Source organism: Anser anser, assembly GCF_964211835.1.
Source record: "Anser anser genome assembly, chromosome: 7".
In the NCBI taxonomy this organism is placed as follows: Eukaryota; Metazoa; Chordata; class Aves; order Anseriformes; family Anatidae; genus Anser; species Anser anser.
In genome coordinates this window covers 29667648-29689030 of record NC_139727.1, presented here as the reverse complement: position 1 = coordinate 29689030, position 21383 = coordinate 29667648, and the positions used below count along the sequence as shown (strand labels likewise).

The 21383-nt window shown below is 37.4% G+C and overlaps 1 long non-coding RNA gene across 1 annotated transcript; it reads right to left on the bottom strand.

Moving 5' to 3' along the window:
• Window positions 1–7210: 7210 nt before the first annotated feature.
• Window positions 7211–20485, bottom strand: LOC310902136. The gene is made up of 3 exons (XR_014586513.1): window positions 19675–20485; window positions 19505–19556; window positions 7211–8887 (listed from the first exon to the last, which is right to left on the bottom strand). It is a non-coding gene; the product is annotated as an uncharacterized lncRNA (long non-coding RNA).
• Window positions 20486–21383: the final 898 nt, after the last annotated feature.

Sequence of the window (21383 nt, the reverse complement as noted above, 5' to 3'; positions counted from 1 at the left end):
CAAAAGCTTGGTGCAAGAGGGAGAAGACAATGTTAGACATGGATTCTGGTTCAAGCCTTATCATCAACTAATAACTGGTGTGACTACTGCCAAAATCAGAAGGAACCTGAAGCAAACATTTATCTCCTGTTTCTTTCTTTTTTTTTTTTTTTTCCTAGTTGCATATCCTTATTGAAAAATAAGGCTTTCTGAAGACTGAGGAAAGCTGATTTCATTGTTACCACAGATGCGACAAATTATGGAAAAAAATTATGGAAATTTCCTCTTTTGGATAACACCTGCTCTTGCCAGAATGCCAATTGGTTGGGATACTTCTGGTCAGACATTAAGAAGGCTTCAAAGACAGAGTCTAAAAGATAATAAGTCTTACCTTAAGAAGGCTGGCACAGTCATAGCCTTCTTACCAAGAATTAACATACTTTTTTTGATAATCATCATCAATTGTTTCTTCTAAAAATTTCTTTTATTTGATTTAAATCTTTGCTAATCAGAGAGTTACTGGCCATAGCCAGCCAACATGCTTACTTCTGTCTTCCTGGTGAGGACTCTGTATTGACTCAGTTTTCTTCTTCTCAAGAGCCCCAGAAAAACTTAGTGGCTTCCGAAAACTTCCCCAATCAATACCCCCTAAGGTCCCTGAAGTGCTATAATCTGAATCAAAGTCTGTGAAGCAAAACTGAAAATGAGCTTAGCGGGGTTTAGCTGCAGCCTGTTATCTGTCACAGGAGGGTTTGTTTTTTTTCTGCATTTTTGTTGCTGTTGTTGTTGTTGTTGCTCTTTGCTTGTTTGTTTTTTTACTAACTTTCAGTTCGCAAAAGTCAGCTCCTGTTTCTGAATCTACAAGCTGTGGCCATGTACCTTGTAGGCTCCAGTCAAACCTTGAGCTGATTAACCAAGTGGTTCTGATTTCTTCTCTCAGAAACAAAAGATGAATCCAGGCTGAAAGGATCTCATTTTATTTGTTTAACTTGATTATTCTCCTTTGTTGCAATTTGTAATAATTTGTGGAACACAGACATAATTGCTGGTAGAGTGACACAGCTTTCCAAGGCAAAGGCAAATTTCGTGTAATTTTTTCTGTTGTTCAAGGAATGCTTCATTCATTTTGAGTTCTGATCAAGGAGTTTCCCTGTAGCATTGTACTATTTGCATCTAAATCGCTAGGCACAGCTAGTAAAATCAATTAGCAATTAGTAAAGGCAAAAATGTTTCCAATCAGAAAAAACACTCTACTGTCTACTATCTTGCAAAATTATTTCTCGGTACAGGCTGTAACTAAACCTGAAATTTAACCAACATTTCATCTTTTTTTTTTTTTTTAATTTGAACAGCTTCCAAAGGAAGACAATTTCTGGAAACTTTCTTTTTTGAATCAGGCTTTAAAGATAGAAACAAACTTGGGCAAATTCATCAAGAGCAACAAGAAGGAATATTTATAACAAGTGATACTACTGCAGTCAGTAGGGCTTAAACAAAGATAAATGAAGATGCTGCTATTTTGGTACTCAAGCCTACCCATCTCATTCTCCCGTCAATAGTTTTAATAGAAAAAAATCATATTTAGATTTGCGTGTGTGTTTTTTGTGTGTGTGTGGTGTCTGTGTTTTGTACATCTGTGCCACTGGAAATACCTAATTCATGCGCTGTCTGAAACCTACTGTAACAAATTTAAGTGTACTGAAACAAATGTTATGACTGAGATATAAATTCTAGCTGACGCGTTCTGGTAATAGAAGCACAGAACAAGGAGGGTGTTGCCAGCTGCAAACCCAGCTTCTAATAAAAACTTCAGTGGCTGAATATATTCATGTTTAAAAGGTAGAAATTTAGCAGCAACCAGGATTAGCCATGTGGAACTCATCTTTAGGTTCAGTCTAGATGAAATACTAAGAAAGACGCACACCAAGTCTAGTTTTAATGATGCAGGGCAGCAGGAGCTGAGGAGCTATCTAAGGCTTTACTCCAAGCAAACTTCAGGGAATTCAAATGGCTCTTACCATCTGCTCATCTTCCAGTTGCCCTCCCAGCTATCCAACTCCTTTTTACCCTTTCTTCTCCACCTTTTCTCATGCAGATGTCTTATGAAATCCTTAATAAGGATTTATAAACACTCAGAATCTTAGAGGTGTGATTGCCAACTTAATGAAACCATTATTTTCACCATCGCCTAATATATCTTCATGAATTTATCAGAGAAAGTCTTCAAAAGAGAATGCTGGTCTCATTTGTAAAACCACTGCAAAGCTGACAACTCTCCAGTGTAGAAAGCCTGGTGAGATGGCAGTGGAAGGAGCCACAGCAAGCAAATAGGCTATGACTTTTATTCAGGTCCCTTTTTCACAGTCCATAAGGATGTGATAATAACTAAAAATAATAGTACATTTTAGACTGGACTCATCCTAACTACTGAAGCAGATAATATTTTGTTGCCTTTGTTACGGATTACAAAAACTGAGTTGAGGATTCCTGTTCTCACCTCAGACACTTAAAACCATCTGTTTCTCCCTAAAATCAGCCTGTAGCAAGAGGACTGCTGGGAAGCTTTCTATTCTTGCTTGCCTGAGTGCTGAGGCACCAAATATTAACCTCTAGTTAAGAATTTGCATCTGAAGACCCAAGTTGCCTTCAATGCCAATAAATTGGAAACATATGTAAGTGGAGTAGGGTGAACCATGAAGGACTTTCCAGTGGCAGGGCAATGCCCAGCCCAGTGCCTAGTGTGAAAGAGGAGACAGGCACTGGTCAGCCAACTGTCTGGGCTCATTGTCTGTATCTCCCATTTTGGGGCCCAGTCCTGTAGCTCACTTACTTTGGAAGCTCTCATTTCTTATGGGTGTTTGATAGCTGTCCCTTGGCTGCAATGAATAATGAAACTGGGGATTGTAGGCATATACAGGGAAATGTTTACATTGGTTTCTACACATTATGGGTGAGTTTCATTTCACTTAGCTAAAAATAAGAGGTTTAGGCTGCACTGTTATCTGTGGCAAAAGGCAGCCATCTCCAGAGGAATATTTCTGCCATTTGTTTTATGTATCTGTCATAAGGTGGAATCAATCTCTCACTGGTAGTGCCAGTCACTCCTACTGACTAGTATGATGGTAAATACAAGACTTTCTTAAGCTAGATGTCTAACTTTCAGGCAGATGTTATTTTTCTAAATTCCCCAAGAGAGTTTGTAGATTAGTTTCACATATCTATCATCTCCCACCACATTTATATATAATGGCTGTCCTGCATTTTCAAGATAATTCATTCCTTATTTCCCAAGAATGGCAAAATGTCCCTTTAAGGTGGTGAATATATATATATTTAAAGTATGTGGATTGGCTCAGTGGGAAATAGAAACATATTTCATACATTTCTTCTAGTGCTTTCAAGCTCTCTTTAGGATTTTTTGTTCATATTTTCTTTGGTGAAGGCTTAGAAATCTATTTAGCCACTGTCAGATACAATGGACTAAAAAAGATACATACTTGTGGTAATGATTAATTCCCCTGTATAATCAACCATCTTTGTTTGCTGAGAGGAATGGACTGTTGACTGAAAAAGCACATTGTAATTTTTTTGTAGTTACTACTTTGATTTGTGTTGATTTCTCTTCTGTAAGCCTGACATATATATCATGTATGAGTACACATAACTCAACTGCCTTTGTCTGAGTTGGAAACAAATGTTTGATTGTTGTTCCAACAGTTAGTGGGACAGATATTCAAGTGGCATAAATCAGTTTCTTCATAGGTTGCAATATATAACTATAGTTCTAGTATATAGAATTAAAATAAATAAACTTGTACATCCTGGACCTTGATCCTCCCCACCACCCACACCACCCTCTCCTTCACCCCAAGAAAAGCAATAAAATTCAGCACCTGCAGAGTTACTTTTCTGAACACCTGTTTACAAGGACATTTTCTACAGCAGCTACTGACATGTTCCAACTGAATCACTGGCTGGAGCAGATAAGATATACTGAATTTTTAATTGTGTTTCATCATGAATACAGCTGTTTTGCATCAGTCGCTATAAAGCCCCATTTAACTATTCTCTGCTGGTTTCCGGACAAGAGGAACCTCAAATTCAATTAGAAGTGTGAGACACAGCCAAGAACTTGATAATGAACAGAAATTCTGATGGGGAACTAAAACCACAAAAAAAAAAAAAAAAAAAAAAAAAAAGGATTAACAGAAAGAGATAAGATTGCTTTTAAATAGAGGTAGAAAATGCATTTTAGCTTTTGGGGCTGAGAGATACAAAGGTAAATACCATCTTTGCATACAATTACTAAGTTACTCTGCATGATGTCAAAGTAATTGCAGCCATCTTGAGGCATTTTTTCTTCAAACTCCTGCTACTTCATGAAATGAAATATGAGTATCTTTGGTGAACTTATAAAATAATAGGGATCTGATATCACCAGATACAGTGGCTCCATGATCATCTCTTTCAAGACTTAATGTTCTGACATGCTACAGAAATGTGCTGGCAGAACAGAAGGTGAAGAGCTATTGGAAAAAAATATATATTGTCAAAACTTGAAAATTAAGGTGCAGAACTGGCTTTTCCAGTAAAAATAAACTTTATAAATAAATAAATAAATAAAACATTATAAAAAAAAAAAAGGAGAAGAAAGATTTCTGACAAGCGTTATAAAGTTCAATGCTAATCACTAATTGAAATAGTAGTCTTAGTTTTCAAAATAATTTTGCCACACACACAGGTATACCTGAATCATCTAGTTCGAGAGTTGATAGACAGCAAGTCACAATACCACCACTCCAGCAGGCACTATAAAAACTCTTTGGGGCCCTTTCTGTGCAGCCAGAAAACCTGTCCGCCCCACATCTGGTGTTGTCATGGCTACTGGTACATTGGTAGCCAGATTATAATTAATTTAGGTATGTCAAGGTCTAAACTGCTGTAAAATCAAGGCTTTCACACTAGGCACGGTCTTCAACTTCCCTAAAATAAAACCTCCGTCTTTCCTGGAAATTAGCTTTGTGACATCCAAATAAATCCAGGGGAGCGTATAGAATCTAGTCATCCCCCCTTTGAAAAAATCTTCATGCCATTGATGAAATTAGCAGTGCTATCCCTGCTGCTGGAGGCGAGAAAACAAAAAGAAAGGATTGCCTGTGATTCAATATGTGGTCTCTAAATAAACAGTAACACCATTGACATTAGGGAACCCATCTGTTTCTCCATTTCTTTACCACTACAAAATCTAGGATATGTGATTGTAACAGATGTTTCATGTCTACAAATGATGATATGCTATGTTATTAAGCTAAGAGGGTCATTAAACTGAGTTGTATGCAGTTTTTCAGTCTATAACTGCAGAATCATCAACATATAACCTAAGGATTACAGAAACCCCTCCCTTTCCTCCCCTGACTCTGTGTGTAATTTACACAACCAACACTCAGAAAATATCATGAACATCTCCTTTAAAGTTTGGTTATCTAGAAGTGCTTGTAGGCAACTGTACAATTGTCAGAGCCGACATGTCTTAACTTTTTTTTTTTTTTTGCCAGAAGCACTTCTTGTGTTTAGCTGCAACTTGAACTAGTCAAATGCTAGTTGCCTGCCTTGATAAGAATGTGAATTCTCTATTATTTTAGGTAATAATATTTGATTGCCACTCTGTGGCATTTGAGAAATAAACAGAAGCCTCCATTTGAGTGAGGTGTCTTTATTTTTTTTAAACAAGTTCTATTTTCGTTTTCTCTTTACCATTAACTGACACCTCAGGGCAAAGGGCCTTTCACATATATTTTTCTTCATTGCACTGTTATTCACACCATATTCTTTCAAACTGGAAGTAGATACAAACCCACTGTGATAACAGATTTACACAAATACATGTGGTTTTGGCTGCCTTTGAATTGAAAGATGCCTATTTTCCATTTCTAAATATCATGTAAGAACCCAGATATCTTGCTTTGCCTCTGAAGATTGACTGACAGAGTAATATAAGCCCCAGAGTGAAGCAGTTCTTACTGAAGGATAATATTTCTTTATTGAAAATGTTAACCAAAGAAAGTGAGAAAGGCTTGAGAATTTCAGTGATCCATTTGAAGTGTTTAATTAAAATGTATCTCCTTATTTAGCGGGATCCTTGGGATTCCTACCCATAAATTTTCACTGTAGATTTTCATAAATGTAACACCACTATGCACAGAGGTCTTGGAAAGTCTAAGGAGAATGAAAAAGTAATATCTAAAACCACTATATTCAGTCCAAGCAAATGGTATTAAATTCATATGAAGAGCATGAATGCTCTGTGAGCTGAAGATGAGTTCCAGTTAAATTTGTGAATAAAACATCAACTTGTATATATATTAGTATGTCTGTGTAAATGTAGGTACTTGACATGGCAGTGAGGCTAAAGAAGACAAAGAAATAATTGTCCTTTTGTGCTCATCTACTCAAAACTGTTCCTTCCAAATGTGAATCTCCCACTGGAAAAACAACTGAGTTCTTGTATCTTGTGAGGATGTCAGGCTGTACACTTTCATGGGGATGGACAGCAGTATAGAAATGCCTAATCATTTTAGCCCTGAATATGAGCCACACCTGGAACATAAGTCTGGCTTTTTTGGCAGGAAACAACAAATATAAAAACTGGGCGTCTCTGGAGAAAATGAGATAATAAAATTATGCATCCATATTTCAAATTTATAGTCACGTGTACAATCAGCTGCAAGACTCTTATACACATTTCTGGTTCATTTAACAGTCATGTAATTCCTAACAGTGTTTTCTTCACTAATCTAAGAACTCAAAATGCTAATAATACTACTGAGATAAAGGATGGGAAGCAAAAACAGTCCAGGGAGACCAAGTTTGAGAAAGATCCTAGAAAAAGTTGTTAAAAGTCAGTTATTTGTCTACTTATTTAACATGGGTCAAGGTCAACCCTGACCATGTCAAGAGGGCTTCTTAGGCTAAGAGGAGGTTAGCAGTTTCTGTAGCCAAAAGAGTGATGCAGCAAATATTGCATCTGCCTGTTATTTCCCTACTACAAAAAAATAAAATAAAATAAAATAAAATAAAATAAAATAAAATAAAATAAAATAAAATAAAATAAAATAAAATAAAATAAAATAAAACAAATAAAATAAAATAAATAAAATAAAATAAAATAAAATAAAATAAAATAAAATAAAATAAAATAAAATAAAATAAAATAAATCAAATAATAAAATAAAATAAAATAAAATAAAAATAAAAGTGTTCCACCCACAGCTCCGTGCAGCTTTCAGCATAGATTTAAGTATGCGCACACCATACAGAGGCAGACTGACAATTTTCCCATTTTTTCCCCTTCTGAAGCTATAGCTGTCCATTTATTATTCTGATTATCTTCATCTTGGTTGCAAAACACTCATTTGATAATTCAAAAACACTTCGCTGCAAAACTCTGCAAGGTTTTTGTTCAAGAAAGAAAGTTTATCTAATGTGTACTATTTACTTCCAGATCATTTGGGATATAATTGTGAACACTGTTTTTCTTTTTCTCTGGAAATCTGAAATACATCCCAAAACTGAACTACTTCTAATACCAAAATGTGACCCTTTCTATTCTGTCAGGGTTGCCCAGTTTATATCTCTTTGCTTAAGTGGACTTGCAGTGATTTTGCTGAGCAAGACTCAGAAAATAGGTGTTTTATGCAAGGTAAGCATCCTTCCTTCAGTGATTCAGCTACTCCTAATGCAACAGCATTTGGTTCTTCACTTGTTAAGAGCAACTTCTGTGCTACAGATATGGAATTGAAGGATCATATTCAGCTCTGATGTCAGTAGCGTCCAGGTGCATTGAAGCAGAACTTTACCACACACTTGAATATCAAGGAATTGAGTTGAAATTTGTCTCCAGACAATAGTGATTCAAAATAAAAATATTTTAAAAGTACATATTTACTTTCTACTCAACAGAGCATCAGAACATTCAGTCTTGTACTTACGTAATTCCCTGACTCAGAGTGCGTACAACCTGATACTTCTTCAAGACTTTCTTGTGTACAAAATAAGTTTCTGTCTTCTAGCCAGCAACTGCCTGGGTCACAGTGCTAGCCTCTCCCACACTAGTACATCTTTTCACATTTAATTCTTTTCCAAATATCTCGGTCATTCACACTAGGTGGCATTCTGTTTCAGTAGAATGACTAGAGCAAACAAGGATCAATTCTAATAGATCATTTTTGCTTTATATTCTTCAGAAGAGAGGTAAAGACAGATCATTGAAATTGTGGAGAAAGCACTACTTGTGGCTATATTGTGTTATTCTGCCGTGGTTAATACCAAGCTGTTAAAAAGGGTTTCCATCTAGCAGCTCTCAAGGTTGGTTGTCAAAAAGTCCAGTATTCTGGAGTGGAACTAAGATATCAGACAAAAAAAAAAAAAATCTGTTGAGATGGCAAGAGCAGGGAAAGCTCCAAAATCACCACCTAGTATATTACCTTTTGATCATATTTTCTCCATAAGGGGCTTCCAGCAAGTGAGTATGTCATCATGGTTATAGTCATGGATAGAGTGTAAGTACATGTAGAGTGTAAGTACATTACACATGTAAGTATTGCAATTGTTTCACTGCAAAATGTTTTTGAATAATTTCAGTTTCCTCATCTTTATACCTGTTATGCACAGAAGCAAATTTCTCTTTATCAGGCTTATTGCTGGATTACTCATTTTTACTATCTTTATAGAAGTTTCTACTTTATAGAAGTTTCTACTTTTTTTTTGATTTTTCCTCCTGTTTCTAGCAGGTCTCTTTGGAGGGCACTCATCCCTTTTATAAACATAACACTCAACGTGTATTATTTCTTCATCATGATGCTCAATTTTCTCTATATTCATGTGTGCTGTAGTCATGCAGTTACTTCAACTGAAAAAAAAAAAAAGAGAAAAGAAAAAAAAAGAATAAATAACTAAAACAAACAGCAATCATGTCCACTGCTTAATCAATATACAACGTTGGAGCTCTACCATAAACACTTTACCTACCAATACCATGTCATTCTGGACTACTACAATGGGAGCTTGTGTCTTCTCACCATCTTTCATAAGGAAGAATATTGATATAGCTGACCATGAAAGCATGGCCAAGACATTGCCTATGTACATTCAAAAAACATATAAGTTCAGTGTTACATGGACTAAGTGTTCAAAAGACTTCTCCATGGAGGAGGAATTGTTAAAGGCAAGTTTCTCATAGCCTTGGAAACTTGGGCAACATGTTGACAGTAAGCCTTTAATTTCAAAGATTCAGCTTCATCATTACCTGATCTCAGTATGAGAACAGTCAAATCTATTTTACAGAGAATTTTCTCGAGCTCTAGAGTCAAGGCAGATGCATTTTTCAAGTATTCCATCTAGCAAACATTCCCATGATGTGAACCACTTGGTGTTGCTATAGCTGACCAGATTGGAGGCATTTCTATTTGTCTGGCCTTTTAAAAAGATGCTGCTTGGTTTCCTCATGAAAAACTTTGATTCAAAGGGCATTTAGATACAAAATCTTGACAACAACATTTCTCCTATGCCTCTTAGAAGAACAGAACTAAGACGTTTCCATTTTCTTTACAATTGTCATGTTGTGAGTTGTTTTGAGGGAGCTTTTTCTTTTTTTTTTAATTGTTTCGCTTTTGAAGTTGCTGTCTGTCTAAGCAGAGATTGTATTTAAGATCAATAGCATTGGCTAAATGGGCCACTCTGCTTTGATATTGAAGCTAATCGGCTCTTGTTTGGCTTTTGAAACCTTTCAGGAATCGTCTCCACAACATTATAATGACAGACTCCTTAATGGAAACTCCTAATCTATTTGAAAGTGGATTTCCCAGGCTTTGTGTGACTAACTGGAAAGTTTGTTTCTACATTACAACAAACTTAGCTACTATCTATTCTCATTCTGTATATTCTGGCTGCAGAAAACATGCCTGAATCTTTTATTGTCTTCTAATAATCCAATATGTGTCAGAAATGCATCTTTCCATTATTCTTCTCAGCAAAAAAAAAAAAAAAAAGAAAAAAAAAGAAAAAAAAAAGCTCTTTTGAAGGACTTATGTATGCAAATAAATTATATATTTACTAATTATTCAAAAGTTTTGATTCATGGGAACAGTGTCATTTATTACTAGCAGGACGGATATTTTACTTAGAGTCTATCCTGGTATCTCCAAACATCTTCTTATAGAATCACAGAGTCATAAAATGGTTTGGGTTGGAAGGGATCTCAGGTGTAATCTAGTTCCCCCCAGCCCCGCCATGGGCAGGGACATATTCCAGTATCCCTCTTCTTCACATAAGTTAACCTCTAAGGCTAAAAAGGGTATTAACATTGTGGTTCCCACTATAACATTGAATTTCAGGGCTGAGTAGTAGATTAGCTAGAAAAAATAAACACTTTTCTTGCAACTAAAACAAAATGCTCACTTGGACTTCAAATATGTAAGCGTGAGACATAAAAACTGCTCTATTTGTGTTTCAGTCAGGAAATTGGTAATGTAGATATCAGGATTTCAGTTTCCAGACATCTATAAACATGGCAAATTCACCAGAACAAAGGTGCCCAGGTGATGTTCCCCCTTTGTTATTCCAAGACCTGTCATTTACAGCTCAGATGCTGTAGCTATCCAAGTATTGCCACATCCCTGAAAACAAGCCTGTCTGTCCTCTGAGCCAGAGTGCAGAAAGATATAACGCTGCATACACTGAGGTTTTTAAACAGAAATGTGGTTATATCCCAGAACACTTCACCCTGGGCACCTTTCTTCTCTTCTTGTTGAAGCTCTCAGTCAGACTTGTCTAGTATCACGCTGTGAGTCTACAGCAGAGCAAGGCACAGACCCCAACAGACCTAACACGTCCTCCTCCATCTTAACATGTTTCATGTCTGTCCAGCCAGGCTCCTCTTGAGGAGTTCAGACTGACCTGGTGTATTCACAAGGGTGACTGCTCTTCCATTTTTTCACTTCCTTTCCATACACAGAAGCTGTAGGATTTCTCAGGGTCCTCATCAAAGTGCTTGCTATTATTACGAATGTTCTCTGGGTTATCAGGGTAGATCCCTTCATTTTTCAGTGCTCTTTAAAGCTTTCCTCTTGGAGGTGTCTGGAATTGCAAGTCAGAAGAAGCAGCATCTGGAGATGTTCACTGTCCCATGCACAAATCAGGAGGAAACTTGGGATCAGTTTTCAGGTGGTGGAGATGTACCAAATCTGATTATAACCCCAAAACATTGTTTTTTGGTAGAAAGAGGAAACAAAACTGAGCTGATTTTGTTAAGAGACAACAGCACAATGATAACATGGCTCTTCAGAGACTGTGGAGGTTGCTTCTTCAGCAGCTTTTTACTTTTGATCTCCTTTCTCTATCCTGGCAAAAGTTTTACCTTTTGCCAGCTGAGGCAACAAACAGAAAGATTTTTGAAGAGAAACAGATTCTGCAGGCAAGAGTTAACTTATAGTGCCTGGGATTTATTCAACCATCATGGTCATCTGTTCCTTAGAGTCCCATATCCAAATTCAGAGAGGAAATCGCCTAGCTGATGAAAGGTCAGACCTTTGCCTTCCACATCCACTTTTGAAGAGAAAAGTCCTACATTTTGTAGGTGAGAGCTCAGTGTGGTGTTTTATTAGAAACCCCTAAAATGTCAACCTGTCTCATTGTCACTACCAGCTTCTCTCTTTTAGCTCAAAAATAACTGAATCTCCTTGGAACTGATGTAAGGTTTGACCTTGAGATGTTCAAGGCTGAAGGACTGAAACGCTGTGACACTGATTGATCTAAAGGTGTCGAAGCTTCACTTGACTCCAGATCTTCACTTATAGAGGCACGGAGTTTCCTAGAATGTTTTTTGCAAAGACTTCTCAAAGACAACATCACTACTTATTTGTTTACTTTGTGGTTTCACTTGGCATACAGCTAAGTTCCACACGGCCATTCACTCCCTCCCTCTCCCTACCCCCAGTGTGTTGGAGGAGAGAATCAGGAAAAATAAATAAATAAATAAATAAATAAAAAGATAAAAACTCATGGGTTGAGATAAAGGCGGTTTACTAAGTAAACTGCGTGCACAAGCAAAGCAAAACAAAATTCATTCAATTCATTCACTACTTCCCATCGGAAGGCAGGTACTCAGCCACTTCAAGGAAAGCAGGGCTCATCACATTCAACAGTTTCTTGAGAAGACAAACGCCATCACTCCAAACATCCCCCCCTCCCGCCTTCTTTACCCTCAGCTCATATTGCTGAGCATGATGCCATATAGTATTGGACATCCTTTTGGCCAGTCTGGGCCATCTGTCCTGGCTGTGTCCCCTCCCAGCTCCTGGTGCACCCTCAGCCCCCTCACTGGCAGGCCAGCAGAAGCAGCAGAAAAGTCTTTGGCTCTGTGTAAGCACTGCTCTGCAACAACTAAAACATCGTTGTGTTATCACCACTATTTTCATCAAAAATCTAAAGCGCATCATCATATGAACCACTGTGAAGAAAATTAACTTTATCCCAGACAAACCGTGACAGTTTATCAAGTTGGCATGCAGCCACAAACAGATTTGATTGTATGTGTATGTGTATTGTATTGTAAATGTATATATATGTATGCATAATTACCTTTATGAGAGATTTACTACATTTACAACAGAAATGCTTAGCTCTTGAATGATGCAGTCATGCATCCTGAAATTGTTTCATACCAGAAGTCAGCTTCTTATCCAACAGAAAAAGAAAAGAGAGAACTTTGCATCTAGTTATCTCATGGTGGTTGGCTAGGGCACCATAAAATTCAAAAATGAGATTTTCTGGAGGAACACAAAAGAAGAAATAAAATTGTAAGTGTTTCTAAGTTGTCACAATTTTCCTGGCACACCATATAAACCAGCTGCGTGGTAGCTAATCCCTGAGAAAATCTGAGCTATCTTTAACAAATACCATTTACTTTTTTCTAGGGTCATTCCTGTGGCTCTCTATTGTGAGATTTGTCTTTGCTTCTGAAATGTGGATGCCAGAATTCTTCTCCAGTCGAGCTGTCATTCCAAAACAGTGCTGTGCTAGTGATCTGGCACCAGAAATCCACCGACAGTATTAATCAACTATGTGTTGGGTAAGAAGCAGTTGTTAAATCCAGAATGAGGTACAGATAAACTACTACAAGCTCCTTTGGTTGGAGGAATTAGTAGATGCTACTTTGCTGTGAGTTAGGTGCCAAGAGAAGCAGAAGATTGAGGAGGCTGAGTTTCTGTTTGGCCTTTGATCACTGCACTATATTAAAAAAATCACTAGATCTGCCTTATGCAGCAGGCTTGCACTGTCAAATTTCATGGAAAATTTGTCTCTGTGCAATCACACAACATTTGGCCTAAGGGACACTGAAAATATTGTCAAGTGATGTTACCCCAATATTGACAGGAAGGACCACTGTCCCTAAAACTGATACACTACTTCACACTCCTTTCTTCATTTGAGGATGTCAGGGCTGGCTCTTAACTACAGATGGGATTCCGCTTCACTGGAAATTCAGAGATCATTTTAATTTCTTAGATTTTCAAGTAGTTGAACTCTTCATTCTTGAAGGTCAGTATTGAAGAAAGAAGCCACTTCAGGAAGTCATTCTGTCATCTGAGGAAGGCCATTTTAATGCCGGGTTTTATTTTACTTAGAGTTTCTGATGAATACTGCATTCCTCCTTGAAATACCTATGCTCCTTGCCCCAGAAATTCATTTGAGAAGCTTTTTTTTTTTTTTTAATCTACCTGTCACTCTCCAATACTTACAAAAGGCTATTCCGTGTTTTTTTCAAAGTGTGAATTGTTGTTGGTTTTGTTTTCTTTTCTTTCTTTTTTTTTTCTTTTTTTTATTTATTTAGTTAGTTAGTTTTCCTGAGAGCCTTTTTAGGAATCAAAATTCCTTACTATTTTCACAAACATATATTCCCTATTTTCCTATTTTCCATGATATTTCCTGTTGTTTTTTCCTGGTTGGTTGGTTGGTTTTTGTTTTTTGTTTTTCCATAGTAACAAGGGATTAGCTCAAGATAATTCAATTTTTCCTGTTTTGTGGTGATTCTTGAGAACAGATGCAGGCCAAGTTTGACAATTGCAAAAATTGATCAGAGAGAAAAAGCTGTAATACAAGTTAATAATGTCTTAGCAAACTAGATAAATCTCTTCATTTCAGAGCTGCATTTAGTCCTGTTGCTCTGCATTTCACATGAATCATAAAATCACTAATGAAAAGGATACTAATAGGCACAGGCAGTTCTTTGCAGGATGGCAGAGTAACCTGAACAGCAAATGAAAGGATTTTGGTTTGCATCACTGAGGATTAACCTAACCAACATCAGCGAGGACTATTAATATTGAAACCATGACATTTACAGATACTTTCAATCAAAGACTCTGGGAAAGGTGTTTATTGCATTTAAAAGGACTTTGCTTAACCTTTATGGGGGTGATGATTTCTTAAGCCAGAGGCTAATGGACATTTGAAGCCTGAAAGGGCCATTAGATTATTTTGTATAACTCCCTGCTGGCTAGGCAGACTTTCTACTTGCGCTTTTTTGCTAAAGGTATGAGACCAAAGCCATATTTCAGGGTATTGGTAAGAGCACACTATATGCTGGAATAGGGTGCTGTGACCCTGATACCCTGTATTGTCAGCCCATGTATCCTAACATTCAGAAATCTCACCAAACTCACTGTCTACATAGCCAAGGCTTGCAATGTTGCACTTATCATGCAATCAGAGCTGGTTTGCTCACTGAAGCACCAGGAGTATAAAATATCACTGAATAGAAACTCATACTCCTCTTTACTGCACTCTCAGCCAGTATCTTCAATGTGTAAAATATTTCACAATAATACAAAGATATTAGGTGATATTATGTCTACATTCCAATTAATATCAATGCTTTCTCTCTTTGCTAGCTGACTGTCTAATAAATTGATTTCACTGCTTTCAAAACTTTAAACAAACTTGGACAATCTGTCAAGGAGAAGTATGAGCCATTAAGATACACAATTACATTACTTCAAGCCATAATTAAAAAGTCGGGTCCCTGCTTCAGTCCTCAGCCATTGATTTCTAAGGAAAGAAAGTTTCAGCGGTGATGTAAACCTCAATGAATCACCAGATTTGAAACAGAAAAGGAAATTTAGCTCCTCCCCACAAATCTCATATAGTAGAGCTTTACTGGGAAGAAGGGAGGGGGGAAGGGGGAGAAGACTAAATGACTGTAAATTTGGATTGCATTTTTATAACCATTTAGGATTGAAGTCAAGTATAATTTGACATTTTATTGATACTTCTAGTATTTAAAGCTGACAAGTACTACATTAAATTTTACCATTTATATCTGATATGACAATAAAAAGCCTCTTGCTTAGGAACTGTTGCAGTAAAATGTAAGTAGAAATGCCATGGAAGAAATGATCTGTCTACTTCTGTCCACTAATCCTTCCAAGCTTTCCAAAGCTTTTTCTTCTTTTTCCTGAACAGCCTTTGAGCTACTTTATTTTTCCAATATCCCATCCATGCTAAGAATTTTATTTTAAACAGACAGTGATGAAGCCAGATGATCCTTGTCACTTGTTTCATTCTTCTTTTCAGTAGCTGTTTTGTTTCCTGATGAAACTGAAATGGCAAGGCTTCTTCTCTGCTTCAAATGTTTTGTGACTATTCCCTGAGATAACTGCAAAGGTGTCACCATCACCCTTGTCTGAGTACTGGTTGTATCTTTCCATATCTTTGTCACACATTGAGTCTCCTAAACCAGAGGAGCAAGAGAGGAGTAGCACAACAATGGCAGTGTGCTTGCTGTCATTTTTATTGTTCATCAATGCCATCTGTTTTTTTTATTTTTCCGAGAACTTCTCTGCTGCTCTTTATTAAAGAGAAACCAAATTTCCAATAGCTAAAAGAACTTTGTCAGAAAAGAACTAAAAGATCTTTGTTAACAGAACAGATTCTACTTCTAGATTCTACCTTCTACTAGATCAAGAAAATGAACAAATAAGTAAATGTGTTATATTTTTGAAAATTTAGATGTCTTCTTAAGAAAAAAATGTAAGATGAAGGTATAAACTTACTAGGAGTCTAAACACCTGAGATATCAAAAGGTCATATGTAATACACAACTCAATCAATTAAAAGACTAAATCTGTTAAATGAAGATATTTCCTCTCTGATATCACACCAAGTGGTGTTTCATTAAATACCTTTGAAACGAAAAACCTCTCAAAAGATAAAGAGAAATAAAGCTGACAAGAGGACTGATGTGTCCAGGGAAAGACAGATTGTTGTTATCGATTATCTAAAAAGAAGCATTGCTTGAATATCTGGAATAAACCTCTGGAGAGCAAGGTTCACAAACAAAGATCAGAAGAACATATGAGGTTCAACAAAGGCCACCTCTGTCTTTAAGCCACAATTTATCTGTGTTATAGGTCTATAAAAAAAATGACATTTCCATACACCAGTGCAATCCGTTTAACAGTCTTCTCCTGCACTAGAAAAAATTTTATGTTGTTCATTAGATTTGCTGAAGAACTCCTGAGTAATAGATCAAGGGATCAGTACCTCCATTATTTTCCAGTCCAAAGTTTTCACTGCTTATGTAGGTGGAAAGATAGCAAATTTTTAATCCTGGTTTTAAAGCACTAGGTTGGGATTCTGAGAGCTTTTAAGGTATTTGAGCATCTGAAAGTCAGTTTTCCTAGGGTTCCTTCCACTTGCTGTTTCCTGTTCATCCCACCACCATCAGCCTACAATAACTTTGCCTAGGAACAACACGGAAATGTCTGAGGAATATTTGTCCCTAGTGGGTCTGATGTTTCCTGAGACTCACTGTGGTGTTTGCTGCTGTGACATGGTTCTCAGCCTGTGCTTGGCTCAAGATGGAAAAGATAAGGTCTTTTTCTTAGTAGTAGGAAGCTGGAGACTGTCAGTTTAGCTCAAATGGGATTATCAATACCCAGCATGATAGGCAGGGAAGCACCTACCACAACTGACAGGAATTATTGAGTAACAGAATGAGTATGATGTGGACTGCATCTTACTTAAGAACTTGCAGACCTAAATCCAGGAGAGGACAAGATAATTCTGCCTTTAGCCTTAAGGTTCAGTGGTTAAATTATGGAACCTGATGTTTGAGTGGGGAATGGGAATCCAGAGCTTCCAGAATGTCCACCACTGCACTTTTTCACACCTAAAATAGTTTCCTTTCATGGACAGCAAGGATACTGCAGGAGTTATAAGAAATGTCATTTCAAAAGTAGCTGTAAGAATTTGATTTTCAATCAGCCCTATCTTGAAGCACTTAAAGATATTTTGCAATAAAAGTAAAAATAAAAAAAAAAATAATAATTTCCACAAACTTTAGCTATCCCTCTTCCCCCAAATGTGAAAATAACCATGATTCTTTTGGTTTGGGTGATTTTTCTAACAGTCCCTAATAAATGCCTGGAGAGAAAATTCAGATGTATGACAGAACAGCTGAAAATATAAAGAAAATGCAGATCAACTTGCAAATTTTAGTCATGACTGTAAAACAGCCCACTGAAGTGAGCACCATGGTATATATAGTAAAAATACAGTCTGTAGTCATTCCTCATTTTAATCCACTTTTAACATCAACAGAAATTCTCCAGAAATTATGAAATATGTGAAGGTACCGGAGAAGAAAAACTAAAGTTTCTCCATTTCTGAGATCTACCTGATATTCCTCCTTCTAGAAAGAATCAAATAAAAATACCATGTTGCTCCTGAATTCACTATCAGGCACTGAAATATTCAAATAAGCTTTGCCTGATCACAGGAGTTGATGGAACATGGTACACAGAGTGTTCTGGAGATTTTTTCAGTGTTAATAAAGAAGTTATAAAGAAAGTCCAGATTCAGGGAGAGCATGAAGAAACTCTCCCCTAGACATGAAAAACATGGGATTCAGACACTGTAATACTTTTCACTATACGATTGTTGTGTATCTGTCTTCCATTCAACAAATCAAGGCAAATACTATCAAGGCATGCATAATGTCTTCAGCAACAGATGCTGACAAGTGCATTAATAAATCATGATCATCATTAGAATTCTTAAACCAATATTTTCCTGCCTGACATGTTGTTTGTTGTAATTTCACATTTAGTTTAGTTTATTTATTTATTCAGATTGTACTAATCTTTGCATAAAACATTAATTGATCAAATGGCTGTTGAAGATTAGTTTACAAAGGTCACTGACAACACAATCAGGGTCTGAAACAGACAGTTGATGTTTTGACATGCAAGATGAGAGCCAGGACTCTGGAGACAGTAGTGATAAGAGTTAATTGTGAAATGTTGTGTGTTGTCAGTTGAGAGTCAAGTTCAAGCAGACCTCGTGTCTGGATTTCAGTAATATTGGGTATTGGTTGAAAGGATGGAACAAATAATTTGGAGTAAATGCATTTGAAAATAAGACTGCTGTTGTAGGCTGTGCAACTATTCCTCTATTTCTAGTTAGAATTTTCTCCTTTCCTCTGTGTTAGATGACGGACAGCAAACCTTCATGCTCCCTTAGCAAAACATCCCTCACAGATTTTTAACCAAATTAGCTTTCACTAATTTTGCACTAAGAAGCTATTTCTTGTCAATGCTCTTACTGCTGGCTAGGTAACAGTGGGCCTTCAATGCTCATGCAACCTTCCTTATTGTGCTGCATAAATGAAGCTTTCTTCTCTGTTTCACCTTCCCACAGATTCTACTCAAACAAAAAAAATGGACAAGCTGGAATCACCATCGCATAGATAGCATTACTCCGAGAAATTTAGAAACACCTTTTGCTTTATCTGGATTAAACTCTGAGAGAGAGGCAGGTATGTGCACTGCACACTTTAAAAATAGTATCTGATGGAAAAATAAGAGACAATATCCTATGTTCATCATCCTGGTTACCAACAGAGAGGACTGGAAAAAGAAATCTACTGAGCTGGTTCATCTCTGACAGTAGAGAACTTCTTGCCAGAGCAGTAAAAAAATTAACTTCAGTAAGCCACCACGTGGCTTCTTCAGAATTTCCTCAGGGAAGGTCCACAGTCACTGGTACCTCCTTTTCTGCATTAGTGACCTGAGAGCAATAAAACCAGCTGCCTTCTCCAACTTGCATGCCCAAGTAGATGAGGGAGAGGGTACATTGCAGAGCTTATGCATCTTATTCCCACAAGAGAAATGGGTACAAATTGTGATTCTTGTTCTGGTGAAAAAAAAAAAAAAAATCTAGATTTTGCCTGTGTATTTTGTTCCTGTAGAAACATCCTCATGCAGTCCTATTGTCCTTAATAGATTCAGACCCCAGAGCAAGTAGACGAGTACCACAGTGCTTTCTCTTTTCTTCTCTTATAGCAAACAAGTGCCTTGGTTAGTGTCAACTGTTCTGAAATGATACTAGGGAACAGGATGGATCCTGTGAGAATCCTATCATGCTCTGCAGAAGTCATGTTTATAATGAGTGAAGCTAAGACACTTACTTCAACTTACTCAGTTGTGCCTAAGTACCTCTGCTGATCAGGGCTCGAGGGGCTCCAGGAAAAAAAAAAAAAAAAAAAAAAGGCAACACAAGAGAGAAGGTTTTTTCCACATAAGTGCAATATATGGACAGCAGTGTTCTTTTACTTCTAATAATTATTTTAAAACTTACCTAAACACTGATTCATGTGTCCAGGCTGTAAGCACTTCATTGATCTGGTAAACATACAGCTAAGGATTGCTTAGCACAACAGACTTGGTGGCTGTTACGGTCTATCAGACAAATGTATATTTAGCCCAAAGTTGAAGCATGCATTATTTACTTGGTTGACATTAGCAGCTTGATGAAGCTGCTCTGGGAGCTGTTACGAGACACCAATATGATCCAGAGTGGCAGAAATGCTGGCAAATGGAGCCCTGACATAATGCCTCACAGCAGCTGTGTAGCATCAGCTCATGGCTTGGATTTGAGATGAGAGCGGATGCGTGGGCAGAAAGCAGGTGCAGGTTTTCCTAGGAGGGCGCACAAGCCGTTCTGCCGTACGGCATTCTTCCTTCCCTCTTGAAGACTAACAGAAGTTGCCACATGATTGGAAAGCTAAATAGATTGCAGTAGAGCAAAAAGGTCCTTTAAAAAAAAAAAAAAAAAGCAAACAAACTTATTTTGTTCTTGCTTTGTTATTGATCTAACAGCTAGCTTCTCAGAATGGCTCAGCCCAGAATAGAAAAGATGGTTTCGAGGAGTTTTTATATGAATGGGGACTACTTCAGATAGTGTCTCCTTAATTAGGGTTCAACAAGTGACCAAAGAAACTAATGAAATGAATGTATTTAGGGAAATCAATCCCAGAACAAAAAACTTTGTCTCTGTGGTTACAATGACATGTTATTCGTTCCACAAATTCACTGTTTACCCCTTCCTGATCCCCACTTCACAATTTTCCATTTCAGCTGCACCTGAGAACAAAATGATCTCCTCTCCTCCCCACCCCACCCCCTTTTCCCCTTTTTTTTTTTCTTTCCTCTATCTCTGTCTCCTCTGTGATACAGGATACTCAGGGCAAGGATGTTATATTTGCTGTGCATCACCAATTTAGATAATCCTGCCCATAATAAATGCACTTTCCCTTGTGAATCCCGTAAGCAGTGTACCAGGTGGCCTGTCAGCACCAGTCAAGTACACTAGCAATATGTGGGCACTTCAGCACAAAGGAATGATTGTGGTTCTGGGTTGTTATTGCTAACCAATCTCATAGCCCGTGACTTTTCATGACGCAATCTGAAGAGTAGGTTACTCTGCAGGGCATTCTGACTTTCTTATAACTTCCCATAAAGATATTCCTTAAGGAAGTACAGCCACTTCCATGCGCTTCTAATTGCAGTGAAAGCCTGATTATATCCATCCTTTTCCTTCTGTCTCATGAGAAGTGCACTACCAGCTGCATCCAGCTCTACAACACCCAGACTTAGGCACTTCTTTTTCCCAGCTTTCGTGAAGTGTTAACCAGCTCAGGAAAAATAAGGGAAACTAAGTTCCCTGATGATCATCCGTCTGCTCTAATAAGTAGACCAGCACACACACTGCCAGGCTCAGACAAGGATAAATCCTGAGTCAAACCCTTGCCAGAGAATTTGTGATATTAGCTCAATAGTCAGAAGTCTTTAAAAAATCATGTTGTGATCTTTTCACTTGTTTTCTGGTGTTGATCAAGGGAAGATGGAATGGAGAAGCAGATTAGAATTTTTCAAACTTTTTCCTGAAATGTTGGAAACTAGAGAGAGAATGCATGTGTGTGTGAGTGAGCCTGAGTGCCTCATAAAAGACAATGACTCCAGAATCCTGAGCTCCTGGGAGCTGTGGGGGAGTAAGGTCTTTCAAAG